This window comes from Odocoileus virginianus, chromosome 16 (assembly GCF_023699985.2).
Source record: "Odocoileus virginianus isolate 20LAN1187 ecotype Illinois chromosome 16, Ovbor_1.2, whole genome shotgun sequence".
NCBI classification, from domain to species: Eukaryota; Metazoa; Chordata; class Mammalia; order Artiodactyla; family Cervidae; genus Odocoileus; species Odocoileus virginianus.
Genome location: NC_069689.1, coordinates 3,171,433 through 3,187,645, shown reverse-complemented (window position 1 = coordinate 3,187,645; position 16,213 = coordinate 3,171,433). Strand labels below are relative to the sequence as shown.

The window sequence follows — 16,213 nt, the reverse complement described above, 5'->3', positions numbered from 1 at the left end:
TGTCTGTTTCACATGAGCCCATGCTGCATACAGTGATGGACAGTGGGCATCCATCATGGCTGTCAGTGGAGGACGATACCACTGCGTCTCCTGCAGCTTGATCTTGAGCTAAATGGTGACCAAATCTGAGCAGCTTCTGGTCTGGCGCTTGTCCAACTCTATTCCATCACATGGGGCCCATCAGTTTCTGTTCTCAAATCTCACCAGCTTCATTTCATTTCTTGAACAGTCTCATGTTCTCTTACCAGATTAATCCCTGTGTCTCCTTTAGATTCCAATTAGGTTATCTGCTCAGGGAAACCTTCCATGCCCCCTCCTCCACCGTATTTAGGACAGATTTTTTTTCTTTTACATACTCGTAGACTCACCACCCCCTTTGTTCAGAACACTTAACTCAGTACCTAATTCTCCATTTATGAGTGTGGTTACCTGGCTTTCTTTTCCACTCTACCCTAAGCTCTAGGGGAGCAAGAGCCATGGTTATTTCTACTTACTTTATGCACAACTGCTGGTAGTGTCGTCTGGCAGCAGACCATCATTAAACAGTGATAGAAGTGTCTTTCAGGAGCTAGTCAGATAGCAAGAAGAAAATAATGTATTCTAATGCTTTTGCTTCAAGCAGAGTATTCTAATGGAGTTATACCGTGTATGTTAAGGGGGTACAGAATAGCAGCCATTAACTTGTAGGGGTGTAGGTACAGGTGTGAAGTAATCAGCAAACACCTTTGAAAAGGTGAGTAGACATCCATTATGTAAATGAGGGGAAAATGGCATTGTGGCAGAGGGAAGACTTATACAAAGAAGTGAAAAGACTTCTTCAGTTGAGGGAACTGAGTGATGTTTCTATGACTGGAATGAAGGGAACATGTGGAGAAATAGTAAGAAGTGAGGCTGGATGACTGGGACACAGGAAATGGAGAGCCTTGCCTATTTCCTGTGGAATTTGAACATATGTGGAGATAGAAATGATCACTAAGTAGGAAAATGGCATGACATATATGCATTTGAAAAAGACTTATTTTGGCAACTGGAACTCTCAGACATGGCTTGTGGAATTATAAAGTAGTAGAACCATATTGGAGAGCTGTTTGACAGTTCCTTACAAAATTGAACATACACCTGTCCTATGAGCTAGCACTTCTATTCCTATATATTTATCTAAAATTGAAAATATATGTCCAAAAAAGACATACAAAAATGTTCATGACAGCTTTTTCATAAGTTCATGACAGATTTTTCATAAGAGCAAAAACTAGAAACAACTCAATTTTTCATCAACACATGAATGGAAACATAAGTTGTGGTATATCCATACAATTGTGTACTACTCAGCAACATAAAGGACTTCCTCAGTGGCTCAGCAGTAAAGAACCCGCCTGCAATGCAGAAAACTCGAGTTCAATCCCTGGGTTGGGAAGAATTCCTGGAGGAGGGCATGGCAACTCACTCCAGTATTCTTGCCTGGAGAATCCCATGGAGAGAGGAGCCTGGCGGGCTACAGTTCAGAGTGTCGCAAAGAGTTGGACACGACTGACGTGACTGAGCACGCATATGCAGCAACACAAAGGAAGAAACTAGTGAAAATGCCATAGCCTGGATGACTTTCACAGACACTGTGTTGACTAAAGATTCGGACACAAGATAATCCATACCATGTAATTCCATTTACATACAGTTTAAGAACAGGCAAAACTGTTCTACGGTAATAGAAATCAGGACATCAGCTGCCTCTGGGCATCAGGGGCTTGACTGGAGAGAGTCACATTCTGAGGCTATGGGAATGTTCTGTTTCTTGATTGGGGTGGTGGTTATGTTTAAGCCCATCAAATTTTGCACTTACAATTTGTGTGTTTTATTGTATGTAAATTATGCATCCATTTTTTTTTAAGTACTAGAGGAAAATGACTTCTGTGGGAACAGTGTGGAGAATGCTCAAAGAGGAATTGAGAATTGACTTGGGGTGATTGTAACAATGCTGTAGAAAAATTTTAGAATGCTAGAATTTAAGCAATAGGTTTGGAAAAAGAGGGGATGAATTTCTGGATTATTGAGGTAATAGGATTCTTCTGTCTTCTTTCTCCAACCCCCTCCCCTCTAGCAACCATCTGTTAGTCTCTGTATCAGTGACTCTGTTGTTTAGTTATGTTTGTTCATTTATTTTGGTTTTTTAGATTCCATATATAAGTGAAATCTACAGTATTGTCTTTCTCTGTGTATATTATTTCACTTAACACCTCTTGGTCGAACCATGTTGTCACAAATGGCAAGACTTCATTCTTTTTCATGGCTGAGTAATACTCCATTGTGTGTATATGTGTGTATCTATATATCTGTATATCACATCTTCTTTATCCATTTTTCTATTGATGGGCACTTAGATTGCCTCCATATCTTGACTATTGTTAATAATGCTGTAATTAACATAGGGGTGCATATATCTTTTCATTTTCTTTGTATAAGTACCCAGGAGTGGAATTGCTGGATCATATGGTAGTTCTATTTTTAATTTTTAAGGGAGGCTGCCATGCTCCTTTCCAGAGTAGCTGCATCAATTTACATTCCTACCAACAGTGCATGAGGGTTCCCTTTCCTCCACATCCTCACCAACACTTGTTATCTCTTGTCTTTTTGATAATGGCTCTTCTGACAGGTGAGGTGATATCTCATTGGGTTTTGATTTGCATTTCCCTGATGGCTAGAGATTTTGGACATCTTTTCATGTGTCTATTAACCATCTGTATGTTTGCTTTGGAAAAATGTCTATTAAGCTCCTCTGTCCATTTTTTAATCAAGTTTTTTGTCTTGATGTTGAGTTGTGTAAGTTCTTTGTGTGTTTCAGGTATTAACCCCTTATCAGATATATCATTTACAAATATCTTCTCCTATTCAGTAGGCAGCCTTTTCATTTTGTTAACAGTTTCACTCTGCAAAAGCTTTTTAGCTTGACGCAATCCCATTTGCTTATTTTTGCTTTTGTTTCTTTTGCCTGAGGAGACATTCAAAAAAGTATTGCTAAGACTCATGTTAAGGAGCATATTGCCTATGTTTTCTTCCAGAAGTTTTATGGTTTCAGGCCTTACATTTAAGTCCTTAATCCGTTTTGAGTTTATTCTCATGTGTGATGTGAAAGGGTGGTCTAGTCTGATTCTTTTGCTTGTAGTTGCCTCAAGTTCAGTTCAGTTCAGTCACTCAGTGGTGTCTCTTTGCGACGCCATGAATTGCAGCACGCCAGGCCTCCCTGTCCATCACCAACTCCCAGAGTTTACTCAAACTCATGTCCATTGAGTCGGTGATGCCATCCAACCATCTCATCCTCTGTCTAGTTTTCCTTTCTTGAAGAGGCTGTCTTTTCCCCATTGAATATTCTTGCCTCCTTTGTCATAGATGGATTGACCATATCAATGTGGTTTTTTTTTTTCCTGGATTCTCTGTTCTGTTTTCTGTTTCCTTGACCCATGTGCCTGTTTTTGTGCCAGTACCATCCTTTTTTTTTTTTTTTTTTTTTTTTAATTTGGCTGCACCGGCTTTTAGTTACAGAACACAAGATCTTGTTTGTCACGTGCAGGATCTTCAGTTGCGTCACACAGGCTCTTAGCTGCAGCATGTAGGATCTAGTTCCCTGACCAGGGATTGAACCCAGGCCCCCTGCATTGGGAATGCAGAGTTTTAACTGCTGGACCACCAGGGAAGTCCCAGTACTATACTATTTTGATTACTGTAGATTTGTAGTTTGAAATCAGGGAGCAAGATACCTCCAGCTTTGTCTTCTTCCTTAAGACTGTTTGGGCTATTCAGGGACTTTTGTTTTTCTCTACATATTTTAGAATTATTTGTTCTAGTTTTGTGAAAAATGCCATTGGCATTTTGATAGGGATTGTATTGAATCTGTAAATTGCCTTCGGTTGTATGTTCATTTTAGCAGTATTCATTCTTCCAACCCATGAGCACAGTGTATCTTCCCTTTTTTTGCATTATCTTCAGTTTCTTTCATCACATCATCATTTTTCTGAGTACAGGTCTTTTACCTCCTTAGTTAGATTTATTATTAGGCATTTTTATTCTTTTTGAAGTGATTTGTAAATGGGATTGTTTTCTTAATTTCTCGTCCTAGTTTGTTTTTAGTGTATGAAAAGGAGGTGGTAGGATTGACAGAACTTAAAAAATGAAGAGGGAAGAGTTAAGTCTTTGGATTGTACCCTTTGATAGGTTGATACAGTTGCTGAAAATTAGGAAGCAGGTTTTGAGGGAGGATTTTTGGTGGTGGCCAGTGAGTTGGGTTCCAGAAAGGTGAGCTTGTTGTAACCCTGAGGAATCTCCATGTGCAACAGGCAGAGCTAAAGACGGGTCTGAAGCCTAGGGAGAGTCCAGGGCTGAAGATAAGAGTGTGGGGTCACCAAGAGGCAGGCATCATTGAAATCATCATGAATGGGAGAGTTTGAGGATTAAGCAGAGACAAGGGCTAAAAACAGAACCTTGGAAACCTTGACATTTAAAGGTCAGTAGAGAACTAGGAGCCCATGAAGGAATCTGAGGAGATACAAAATGTGCTTCGTAAGAGCCAAAGAAGGGGAAAGTGATTCAATAAAGAGGGAGGGTCAATGTCAAGTGCTGTAGCAGTCAGGTCAGAAAATAACTTCTTCCACCCCCCCTTCCTCCCTCCCAAACCTTTCAGATCTCATGAACTCCTTTCTCCTGCTACTGGAATGTTTTTCCTGAAGGTGGCCAGAGACCTCCAAGTCTCCAGATCTAGTGGAATCATCATTCCCAGCCTCATCTTCAACCTCCTGCACATTCGACATCACCAGCCATGCCCTCCTCCTTGAAATTCTCTCCCCTAGGCCTTTGTGACTCTGTAGGGTTCTTATTAACCTCACACAGCCCTCATCATGGCCCCTCTTCCTGCTCCTGAACATACTCATTCCCTGAGGTTTTGCTGTCTTTTCTTCTCTTGACATCAAATCGAATTGTCATGTGGTTAGAACTGTGGTAGGTGCTGATGAGACTAGTAAATATAACATAGGCCTGGCTTCCCAGGAGTTGACAGCATAGCCACAGAGGAAGCAGAAAATAGATCTCAACAGTATTGTATGCTAGACAATTATTAGCTGGGTTCTCTGGGATTGTGGAAGGAACAACTGAGCCTGAAACAGTAAATAAGAACACATAGAGTCTAGGGAGATAGTGTCTAGGGAGGGATGGGATCCCTGGAAATTTCTGTGGCCGAAGTGTATGTAGAAAAGGTGGGGCTGAAGGGTGAGAGAAGGATTCGAAATATAAATGTAGAGAGGTAAATTGCAAGTGTCGTGTGTAATTCTTAGGAGTTTGAGCATCATTCTATATATATATATAAGCAGTAGAGAGCCAGTTGGGTCTTAAATAGAGGAAAGATGATCACACACAGGCTTCCCCGGTGGCCCAGTGCATAAAGAATCTGCCTGCAATGCAGCAGACTCAGGAGACATGTGTTCGATCTCTGGGTTGAAAACATCTCCTGGAGGAGGGCTTGCCAACCCACTCCAATATTCTTGTCTAGAAAAATCCCATAGACAGAAGAGCCTGGTGGGCTACAGTCCATAGGGTCACAAAGAGTTGGACATGACTGAAGCAACTTAGCATACACGCATGCTTTATCACACAAAAAATTTTGGAACATAGCTAGCTGAATGAAGGCTAGAGAGACTGGGAGGGGCTAGGGGCAGAGGGGCGAACAAGGAGGCTGTTTCCGTAATCCAGGTGAGAAATGATGAGGATTTGAATCCAGGTTGCAGTGAGAATGGGGGTTCCTTAGTGGCTCAGTGGTAAGGACTCTGCCTGCAATTCAGGAGACCCGGGTTTGAGCCTGGGTCGGGAAGATCCCCTGGAGGAGGGCATGGCCACCCACTCTAGTACTCTTGCCTAGAGAATCCCGTGGACATAAGAGCCTGGCAGGCTCCAGTCCTTAGGGTCACTCAGAGTCAGACACGACTGAAGCGGCCAGGCAGCAGCAGCGGCAGCACTGAGAACAGGGAAGATGATGAAATTCCAGAGATATTTCTGGTATAGACTTGAATTGGTGAGGCAACTGGTTGGGAGATGCCAAAGGAGAGATTGAGGATGACTGCATAGTGCTTAAGAGGGGAGATTTGGGTCAGTGATGACTCTGTTACCCCGAATTAAAACCACAAGAATGGAAACAGCCTTTGACTGGAAGTACGTTTATGATTAAGATGTAAACATACTTGGGAATTCCCTAGTGATCCACTAGTTAAGACTCTATGCTTTCACTGCCAAGGACACTGGTTCAATCCCTGGTCAGGGAACTAAGATCCCGCAAGTGGTGTGGTGTGGCCAAGAAAAAAAAAAAAGATTTAAACATACTAAATTTGAAATTATTATACAGTATTTAGTTAGAACTCTGTTTCAACACAGAGACTGTAGCTGAAGCCCTAGGGTTGGATGAGCCTTTTTTGAAAGCCCATATAGAAGAGATCATGAGTTTGGCAGAGATGGAACATCAAAGAATATCAGCATTGGGACTTCTCTGGTAGTCCAGTGGCTAAGACTCCCTGCTCCTGATGCGGATTCGAGCCCTGGTCAGGGAACGAGATCCCATATGCGGCAACAAAGATACCATGTGCTGCAACTAAGACCTGGCACAGCCAAATAAATAATAAATATTTTTTAAATGAATATCAGTATTATAGAGTTGAGAAGGGAAAACCTCAAAAGAAATAAACAGAGAAAGAGGAAAAGGACAAAGAATCCTCAAAACTAAGAGAATAAAGAGTTTTAAGATGACCAGAGAGTCATCAACAATGTCAAATGTCACAGAAAGGTTTAGGCCTAAATGTGTACATTGTGTTTGGTAACTAGGAGATCCCTGACTAACGCATCAAGAGCATTTTTATTGGAGGGCAGGGATGGAAACCATAGGGTTGAAGAGAATTTAGGAGAAAAATTAGAAAAAGCATAGTGTAAAATAATGTCACATTCAGGCATACAAATACTTGGAACATTTCCTTTCCACATAATTTTACTCAGGAAAATTACTTGAAGGTGTCCTCCAGAAAAAAAAAAATGAAAGTAATTCAATAAAGAAGAAACATGGGATCTGAGGGGGAAAAAATAGAGCCATGTCAGATTAATAGTGGTGTAGCAGATCCATAGAGTAATGTGTCCAAAATTGATCATTTAACAGGAAAATTAGGGATCTTGACAGTCTTACCATAGGATGAAGAAAACATATAGTTCTACTTTCTGTAACAAAAAGGGCGATGAAAACTTCAGAAATGTAGAGAAAAGCCTGTGGAAGAAGTCTGGGCCAAACATGAAGCAAACTGAAATATAATATGATTTTGAGCAGTTTGATGGCAGATAGAAAAAGAACAATAAACCTATATATTTGAATTTTTTCCATCCAGTAACTTGGCTGGAAATAGTGTTATAGCCCTTTCTGTCATGATTTATTCACCCTACCTGATTCTGCAGTGTATGTAATCATAAATATAAATATTGCTTATTGTTCTTCAAGTTTTAGATTCAATTTATGTGAAGTTTACAAAGCATGCAAAAATTCATGGAGCTCCAAAGCAGAATCTGAATGATTTAAACCTTGACATGTAAAGAAGAACTTGAACAGGTAATCAAAATTTGGAATTGGAGAAGAGTATTAGCAATAAGATAGCTACCATTCATTGAGTCTCCACTATGTCCCAGTCACTATCTGTTGGTCCTTTAATGGACCGGAACCTGGTGGTCCGGAGTCGACGATAAGAAAGTAAGAGAGAGCGCTTGTTGGTCCTTTAATGGACCGGAACCTCGGTGGTTCCGAGAGTAAGAGAGAGAAAGAGGCTGATACCCCTGGTTTACGTGGAAAGCCAATAGCGCGGCTGCACGTAGGCACCAGGCGCCCTCTCGAGTGGGTGAAGGCGCAGTGTGCCTTCTCGAGACGGGCTTAGAAGCCCGGACGAGAAAGTGAGCTCAGCGGGCCTCCAAGGAATTAGCCAGAAATAGAGAGAGAGAGGGAAAGAAGGAAAGACAGACAGACAGACAGACAGGGGGACCAAAGCTCCACCGGAGCAAAGGTGTTTTAATCAACTTGGCGTGGGCATATATACTGTAGTAATTCTCAGCAAAGATAAAGATTAAAATCCCAGACTTACAAAACACAAGATGATCCCTATCAAAGAGAGAGAGTTGCAAACAATCCTCTTTTACCATTTGGCTCATAATAAGGAAGAGGGTACTTATCACTGTAATGAGAAATGCCTGGATTCCACGCCTCAGGAAAGGCGTGCCTCTCCTCTTAATTCCTGGAATTAATATTAATATTAATATTCAGGAATCTATGAGGGCCAGAGGGTTCCTGACACATCCAAAACAGCACACAGGAAGCCTTTTGTTAAATGCTTCCTGACAACTATCCTAAGCCTGTTAAAAGTTATTGAATTCGTGACGAGGCTATGAGTTAGGTGCTATTTTTATATCCATTTTCCAGATAAGGATACTGAAGCACAGAGAGGTGGAGCAGCCTGCCCAGGGTCACACAGCTAGAAAATGGAAGCAGTGAGATTAGCACCTCAGCTGTCTGGCTCCAGAGCCTACATCTGCATGTACTCCACGCCACTGTCCCGATTCCTCAGGTGAGGCAGAGAGAAGTGCCCAGGTACCAGCAACCTCATCACACTTCCTGGAAGGGGGAGCAGGAGGAGAAACTGTCCCAAGTCGATGCAGCAGACAGGAAGCTTAAAATAGGTATTTTACAAGTCACCTGAGGTGGTTGCCTCAGCAGGTTAGGACTGCGGGGTGGGAGGCTGAGAGGAGAACTTACTGTCATTTTATATACTTAACGAACCATTTGAATTGTTATTACTATGTGCATGGATTACTTTCATCATTTAAAAATCCTACCCTTCTTCCAAGGCCATGTTCAAAAATGTCCTCCCAAAGCTTCCCTAATTCCTTCAGTAAAAAATGGGCTCTTGAATCCTGAGCTCCTGCAAGGCTGTGTCTCTGATTCTGCCCTCTTTAGAACCCACTACTTCTGACTTTACATTGCCTTTGAAAATGCCTTGGGGACAGCATCTTTGTCAGAATTACCTGACTTACCCCCCTGGCCTTGGCATCGCGCCCTGCTTATGTTATGTGCTTGGTAAATATTGAATGAACTGGATGAGTGGCTTCTGTTAACAGCAGATTGTGTCCATTTCCCACAATTTGGGGAACTCAGAACATGTGGCTTGAGTATGTCTGTGGGTCACTCCCTGTGCTGCCACTGGAGAGGAGGGAGATGGGGAGAGGAGGAGGGGTGTGGAGTGGCCACGTTGCCCCATCCTTCTATGAAAACAGAGTCACAAAATGACAGCGCTGAAATTAATCTTAGATCATTACCTCCAACCCCATCATTTTACAGATGCGGAATCTAAGGCCAGGGAGCAGAAAAGACTTGCAAGCCCACAATGAAACTGAAATAGCTGGCTATCAGCTTAGGTTCTTAAGCTTTGTTCCGAATTACCAAAGCAATACCTGTTCAATACTTAGCTTGGGTTTTTTTGGTTTGTTTTTTTTAACCCCTATAATCTCTCTATATTTCTACCTGAACATGGTTTAGAGCTTTTATTTATTTATTTTTTTTTATGGTCTTGCTTTGTAGGTGATATTTTAAGTTGGCACAGATTCTTTTTGGATGGCAGTGAATGATGGATGGGTAGATAGATGGATAAATTAGTGACTTTCCCAGGATAACATCGCTGGTCGGTGACAGAGCCGAGACCTAGCAAAGCATCTCACTGAGGGATGCCAAGCAGCTGAAGTACCAGACACCAAAGCACTTCTGAGTTGCTGTGACAACTACAGGAGTCCTCTAATTTCCATCAGAGTGTGTGGGGATCAGGGTCAGATCCTAATGCACAGGCTCAGAGGTTAAGGTCCAAAGGAGGACGCTCCTTACCCAGGCTGCAATGGCACAGCCCCAGCTAGATTCAGGAATCAGCATTTTGTTGAAGCCACCAGGCCTGGTCTGAAAGAGGGGCCAAGAGAAATGGATCCAAAGGACACTGTTATCCAGGCGGCACCATGTGGTGAAGAGAAACAGGAGGCAGACCCAGATTCCAGTCCTGGCTCAGGCACTAAGTCATTGAGCGACTTTGGGTAGTCACCGCCTCTTTCTGGGCCTCGGTTTCTTTACCTACAAGGTGAGGTAATTGGACTAGTCCCTGGGTGATGTCCAAGGGCTCTAGCCGTGTGAAAACGCCCCGACACCACAATTGCAAAATGTCTTGTCAGAATCCAGAGAAGGCTGGGATTGCAGCCTCAGATCCACAGAGAGGACATACCCCTCCCCTCACCCCTTTGTCGCCCACGGACTCCATGCCCTCTGACAGCCAGCCGGAGCTGCGGGACGACAGCCTGAGACCGGTAGCCTGCCAGCCCTGGCCAGCTCCCTGCTCCAATTGAGGTAGGAGTGGGGCCGGGAGCAGGTACTCTTCTTCAGAGATGCCTCCCTTTGGAGGAGGCACTACTTGGGTGGTCAACAAAGACCCAGGTTCCTCAGCTGGAAGCAGGGGTGTGCCTTCATCCTCCTCCACGACGATGGGGGTTGCAGGAGGGCAGCGGTGCTGGGAGCACTGCTGAGTGGGGGTGAAGATGCCAGCTGGGTGGAGGGGCAGGGTGACTAGGTGACCTGTGGTGGCAACTCCACGTCCATGTCCAGTCCCTGAGGGTCGTATCCTGCTGCCTCTTCACAAGTCATCTAGCTCCCAGGCCTCTCCAGCTTCCTATGCGTGTCACCACTTACACTTCATTCACTCAGTAAGTATTTCCTGAGCACCTGTTGCTCTGGGTGCTAAGGATACAGTGGTAAATGAGAGAGACACAAAACCCCTGCTCTCAAGGAGCTTATGTTCTAATGGGGGAGGTACTTAGTAAGCAAATACTGATCATATAGTATATTATACACATGGTGAGACATGCTGTGAAAAGAATAAAGCAGGTAGAGGAGATAAGAAATGTGAGCAGAGCATGCTCTTGGAATTAAGGTGGACTGGGAAGACCTTGCTAATAAGGTGACTTTTGAGCAAAGACCCGAAGGAAGTGAAGGTGCAAGCCCTGGGACATTCCAGGCAGAGAAGAAACATCCCAGGCAAAGAAAAGGCCCAGAATAGAGTGTGCTTGGCGTGTCTAGAACACAGTCAGCAAGGCTGGAGAGGTGGAGTCACAGGAGACAGGTGGAAGTTGCAGAGAAGGCAGGGGACAGAGTATAGCACCTTGAGGGCCGTCATTCAGTGGCCAGGACGGGAAGCCACTGGAGGTGGTGAGCAGCGGGGTGATGTGTCTGGCTTGGGTTTTAAAAGGGTTTCTGCTGTGTGAAGGACAGGTGAAGGTGGAAGCAGGGGAACAGGTGAGCTGTCAATTGCAGTAGTCCAGCTGAGAGATGACGGGGGCTTGGACTGGAGTGGAGAGGTGGTGAGGAGTGTTAAAATTTGAAATGTATTTTGAAGGTAGAACTGACAGATTTGCTGACAGATTGGATATGGGGCATGAAAGGAAGGAATCAGGATGGTTCCAAGACTCTTTGGCCTGAGCAACTGGAAGGATGGGTTTGTTGTTCACAGAGATGGGAAGGGCTGTGATGGGGTAGATGAGACATCTAAGTCAGGTTTTCTGGTTGACAGTTGGATCCATGAGTCTGGAATTAATGGGAACATTTGAGGGTAAAGATGTGTTTAGAAGTCATCAGCAAACAAACTTGCACTGTCCAATATGGTAGCCACTAACCACAAAAGGCTTTTTATATTTAACATGAGTTAACATTAAATAGCATTTAAAATTTAACCCCTTCTGTCACACTAACCACATTTCAAGTGCACAACAGCCAAATGTGAGCAGAGGCTACCATACTGGACTGCACAGATAGAGAACATTTCCACCATCATAGCAAGCTCATTAGATAGTGCTTATACTGTCTGGATGAGATGCCAGGAGAGTGGATGGAAGAAAGTGAGCTGTTATCAGTTGGGAAGATAGAGAGGAGTGGCCTCTATGCTCAGTTGCTAAGTTGTATCCGACTCTTTGTGACCCCATGGACTACAGCCCACCAGGCTCAGACTTTGTCCATGGGATTTCCTAGGCAAGAATACTGGAGTGCCCTGTATAGGAGTAGGAAAATCCAGGAGAGGGCGGATTTCTAGATGCCAGTAAAGAAAGTATATTGGAGAAGAGATCAGATGCTTATATTAGGACAGGGAGACTGAAAATCAAGAATTGTTGGTGGTCCAGTGGTTAAGAATCTGCCTGCCAGTGCAGGGAGGGGTTCCATCCCTGGTCCCAGAGGATCACATATGCCGTGCACACCACAGCTACTGAAGCCCATGCACTCTGGAGCTCATACTCCACAAGAGAAGTCGCTGTAATGAGAAGCCCGCTCCATCTAGAGAGTAGCCCTTGCTCACCACAGCTGGAGAAAGCCCACACGCAGCAACGAAGACCCAGCACAGCCAACATAAATAAATAATAATAACCTTAAAAAAATTGACCGGCAGATTTATCAACAAGTAGGTCGTCAATGACTTCAGGGGAGGCAGTTTTGCAGAGGTGGAGACCAAAGCTTGAGTGAGGTGATAGATTCCAGAGAGAATGAGGAGAGAGGAATTAGAAATAGCACCTGTACACACCTTTTCAGATGAAGGTGCTGTGGAGGAGTGGAGAAGTAGACAGAGGCTTATGATGTTAAGGGAAGTAAAGCTTCCCCGCAGGGGAATTGAGAAAGCCATGCCTTGAGTAAGGAAAAGCCGAGGGGATCTGATTCCCACAGGGTAGGATGGTCCCTGGCTAGGATATGGACATGATGGATGTCTTGTCTGGAGGATGGAGGGAGGGCAGAGTTGGTGGCAAGGCTGCAGATAAGACAGTGGCTAGGGCATGGGGAGCATGGGGAGGTTCTCTTGCAAATGTCTCAGTTCCCCCAGGGCAGTTAGGAGGAGTTCATTGACTGAGTGTGAACACAGGCTTTGGGGGGGTGAGGAGAGAGAGGAGGGCATCCAGTAGTCATCCCGGAAAGCAGGAGAGTGGTGGGGTTAGGGGATGGATGTGGGATTGCCAGGCTGCACTGAAGGCTTGCTTAAAGTTTGTGGTCCTGCCAGAGCCAGCTTCCTGAGTTTGCCCTGTCTTGCCTCTGTGTGTTAACATATGCCACTTTTTCTCTTCAGAGGGTCCTTCCCATTTCTCTAGTCCCTCCTCTGCCCAGCAGACCCACGGTTCTGCAAGGCACAGCTTGAGCATCAGCTCCTTCTGATACCTCCTTCCCTCCCTTTCTTCTCACCGGAGCCCATCCTTCCCCGCAGAACTCTGATCGTGTCACATGATCAGTATTTGCTTCCATGGCTAGTGCTCTAAGGCAGGGGTCAGCAGACACTTGTTGCAGAAGGGCAGATAGTGAATATATTAGGTTTTGTAGACTATTCAGTCTCTGCCACACTATTCAGTCTGTACAGATTGTAGCACAAAAGCAGTCAGACAATACATAAAAGATGGGGTGTTACTGTGTTCCAGTAAAGTGCTGTTTGCTGAAACAGGCAGTGGGCTGGATCTGGCCTCTGGGCCATAGTTTGCCAACCCCTACTCAAGGGAATGGCAGAGATGATGCCTCAGTTTTCAGTGGCCCCTGTACCTGGGTACCAGCTAGGGGCTCAAGAAATGTTTGAATGGACGACAGATGAATGGATGTGCAGGAATAAACATTTAGGCCTGCCCTACTTAGACTACAGAACAGTGTTCCCTCAGACATGCAAATTTTAGTCTGTTTGTCAATGGTCTATCATTACACAGTCACCCCGTGCCTAGGGAAGGATTATACGTGGGAGCATGAGCCCGTGATACCCAGGAAAGTTCAGAGATGGCCTTGCCACCCAATACATCAATGCTAAACTGCCACCCTGGCTAGCCAACCTTGCTTCTACTTGTTCCCAGGTGCAGACTCCCAGTTCAGAGGGACCAGCCTCTTCACAAACAGGACCTCCATTTTCACCCTCCCTCTGCACAGTTCCTGTGTTCCCCTTCAGCCCAGCATCCCTCAGCCCCTGCAGAGAACAAATAGTCATCAGGTCTCTGCCATATGCAAGGCATAGTGGGAGAATCATAGGCCCTACCCTGAAGAAGCTTACTCAGTCCAAGCATCCCTTTGGGAGTGCCCTCTGCCTACCCTCATCATACTCATACCTGAGCTCCTCCTTAAAGCTTGCCAGAGCCACCCCAACCCACCTGATTCCCCCTTCTTCTCTATTTTTTTGTCCCGAGGTTTTGCACCACGCGGGGCTTCTCTTGGGGGTGGATTCACGTATAAGATTCCTCTCCCCATCATTCTGTCAACAACAAAGACCAAAGACAGCAGTTTGCTTTTGTTTATTTGAGCTCACACTGTCCAAGAGAAGTATAAACCACACACACACAATTTAAAATTTTTCTAGTAACACATTAAAAAGTTAGAAACTGGTGTGTATGCGTGTGTGCTCAGTCGTGTCCAACTCTTTGCGGCCCCCTGGACTGTAGCCCACAAGCCTCCCCTGTCCATGGAATTTCCCAGGCAAGAATACTGAAGTGGGTTGCCACTTCCTACTCCAGAGGATCTTCCCGATCCAGGGATTGAACCTGCTTCTCCTGTGTCTCCTGCATTGGTAGGCGGATGCTTTGCCACTGAGCCACCTGGAAAGCCCTAAAAGAAATAGGTGAGATTAATTACATGTAAATCCATGGCTAATTCATTTCAATGTATGACAGAAACCACTGCAATGTTGTAATTAGCCTCCAACTAATAAAAATAAATGGAAAAAAATAATAAATAATAATTTTAATGTATTTTTAATAACAAATATATCTAGAATATTGTCATTCTAACATGCAATCAATATAAAAATGATTTTATTCATATCATTCATACGTCTTCAGTGTGTATTTTGCTTGTACAAAACAGCTCAGTTTGGGCAACAACACTGCAAGTGCTCAGTAGCCACATGTGGCCAGTGGCTCCCACACTGGAGTGTGTAGTTCATGCAAGGAGGGTGGTAGGTGCCTGGGAAGTGGCCGCATTGGGTCTTCCTTGTGAAGTGCTTTCCTCCTATTCTCTGACACCGTTGGATATTGTACTGGGGACTCCGAAGAGCTCCAGTACTATAATCCTGTATGTCCCAGCACAGAAAAGACTTCAGCGAGAGGCAAAGTGATAGATAAGAAGTGATTTATTAGAATAGGATGCTTGTGAGCCTTACAAGCAGGCAGGCAAGAGGATGCTGCACCCTGAGAACTTACAGGGCTACAGTTTTATAATCAAAAGAAAAGTGGAGTGGGGGAAGAAGAGCTTCTTTGTCTTTCTTGAGTAGACTCTGTGCTTCCATCATCAGCTCCTCCTCCAGGTTGTGCAGGAGATTTTCTTGACCCCACATGGTCAAGCAAGGTCCACCAATTATTGTTTTTTATGTGTGTAGAGATCATGCCCTAGGGATCATTAACTTACCTGAGCTCACTGGGCGGGATGTGGGTCTCATGACACCTGACCGGGGATTATACCCATGTCCCCTGCATTGCAAGGCAGACTCTTCACCACTGGACCACCAGAGAAGTCCTTAAACTACCTTCATTGAGAAATGATTGACATGTAAAAATTGTTGAGATTTAAGAGCTTGCTTTTACTCAGATGCTAAGTTACAAAGCTCAAATTTGAACCCAGGCCCAGGTCCAAAGCCTGTCCGTAAAATAGAATATTTAAGTTGGAAGGTTCATTAGAAAATTATCCAAACCATTACCTCCATGAATATCACTTGTGTTCTCAGCACCTAGCCCCAGTGTCTGGCTCATCCTAGGAGTTCAGTTATTTCAGTGAGCAAATCTGGTCTCACTTTATAGATGAGAAATTGAGAAATGAGAGGAGACTTGTCTGACTCAGTGGAAAGAGGGACGTCAGAGGCTAGAACCCACATTGCTGATTATCACTGCACTGCTCTTATTCCTTGTCATTCTGTCACGCAGGTGATCAGCCCCCCAACCATGGGAGTTTGACATCTGAAGTGCTCTTTGTATTTGCAGGGACAGATTTTTCAGCAGGCATTTTCTTCCCCAGGTCCACAGCCTCAGAACTCACCAGGAATCTTCCTTGCAATTCCCATCTCCTCTTAATTCCACCCTCCAGCAGCTGAGCCTGCTCAGGGACCCAGACTCCGGGTCTCCACGTGAAGCCGCATATGCC

At 44.5% G+C, this 16,213-nt stretch overlaps 1 protein-coding gene across 2 annotated transcripts in view; it reads left to right on the top strand.

Moving 5' to 3' along the window:
• Positions 1-16,213, top strand: part of TMEM266 (transmembrane protein 266) — a 123,722-nt gene that overhangs the window by 23,403 nt on the left and 84,106 nt on the right. Inside the window, exons 1-3 of one of the 2 annotated variants that reach the window (XM_070477619.1) lie at positions 4,888-4,986; positions 7,511-7,618; positions 8,477-8,621. The exons of the other annotated variant lie outside the window; for it this stretch is intronic. The gene's annotated coding sequence lies outside the window, so the exon portion shown is untranslated. Of the gene's footprint in view, positions 1-4,887; positions 4,987-7,510; positions 7,619-8,476; positions 8,622-16,213 lie in introns of those variants that run through there. 2 annotated transcript variants of the gene reach the window in all.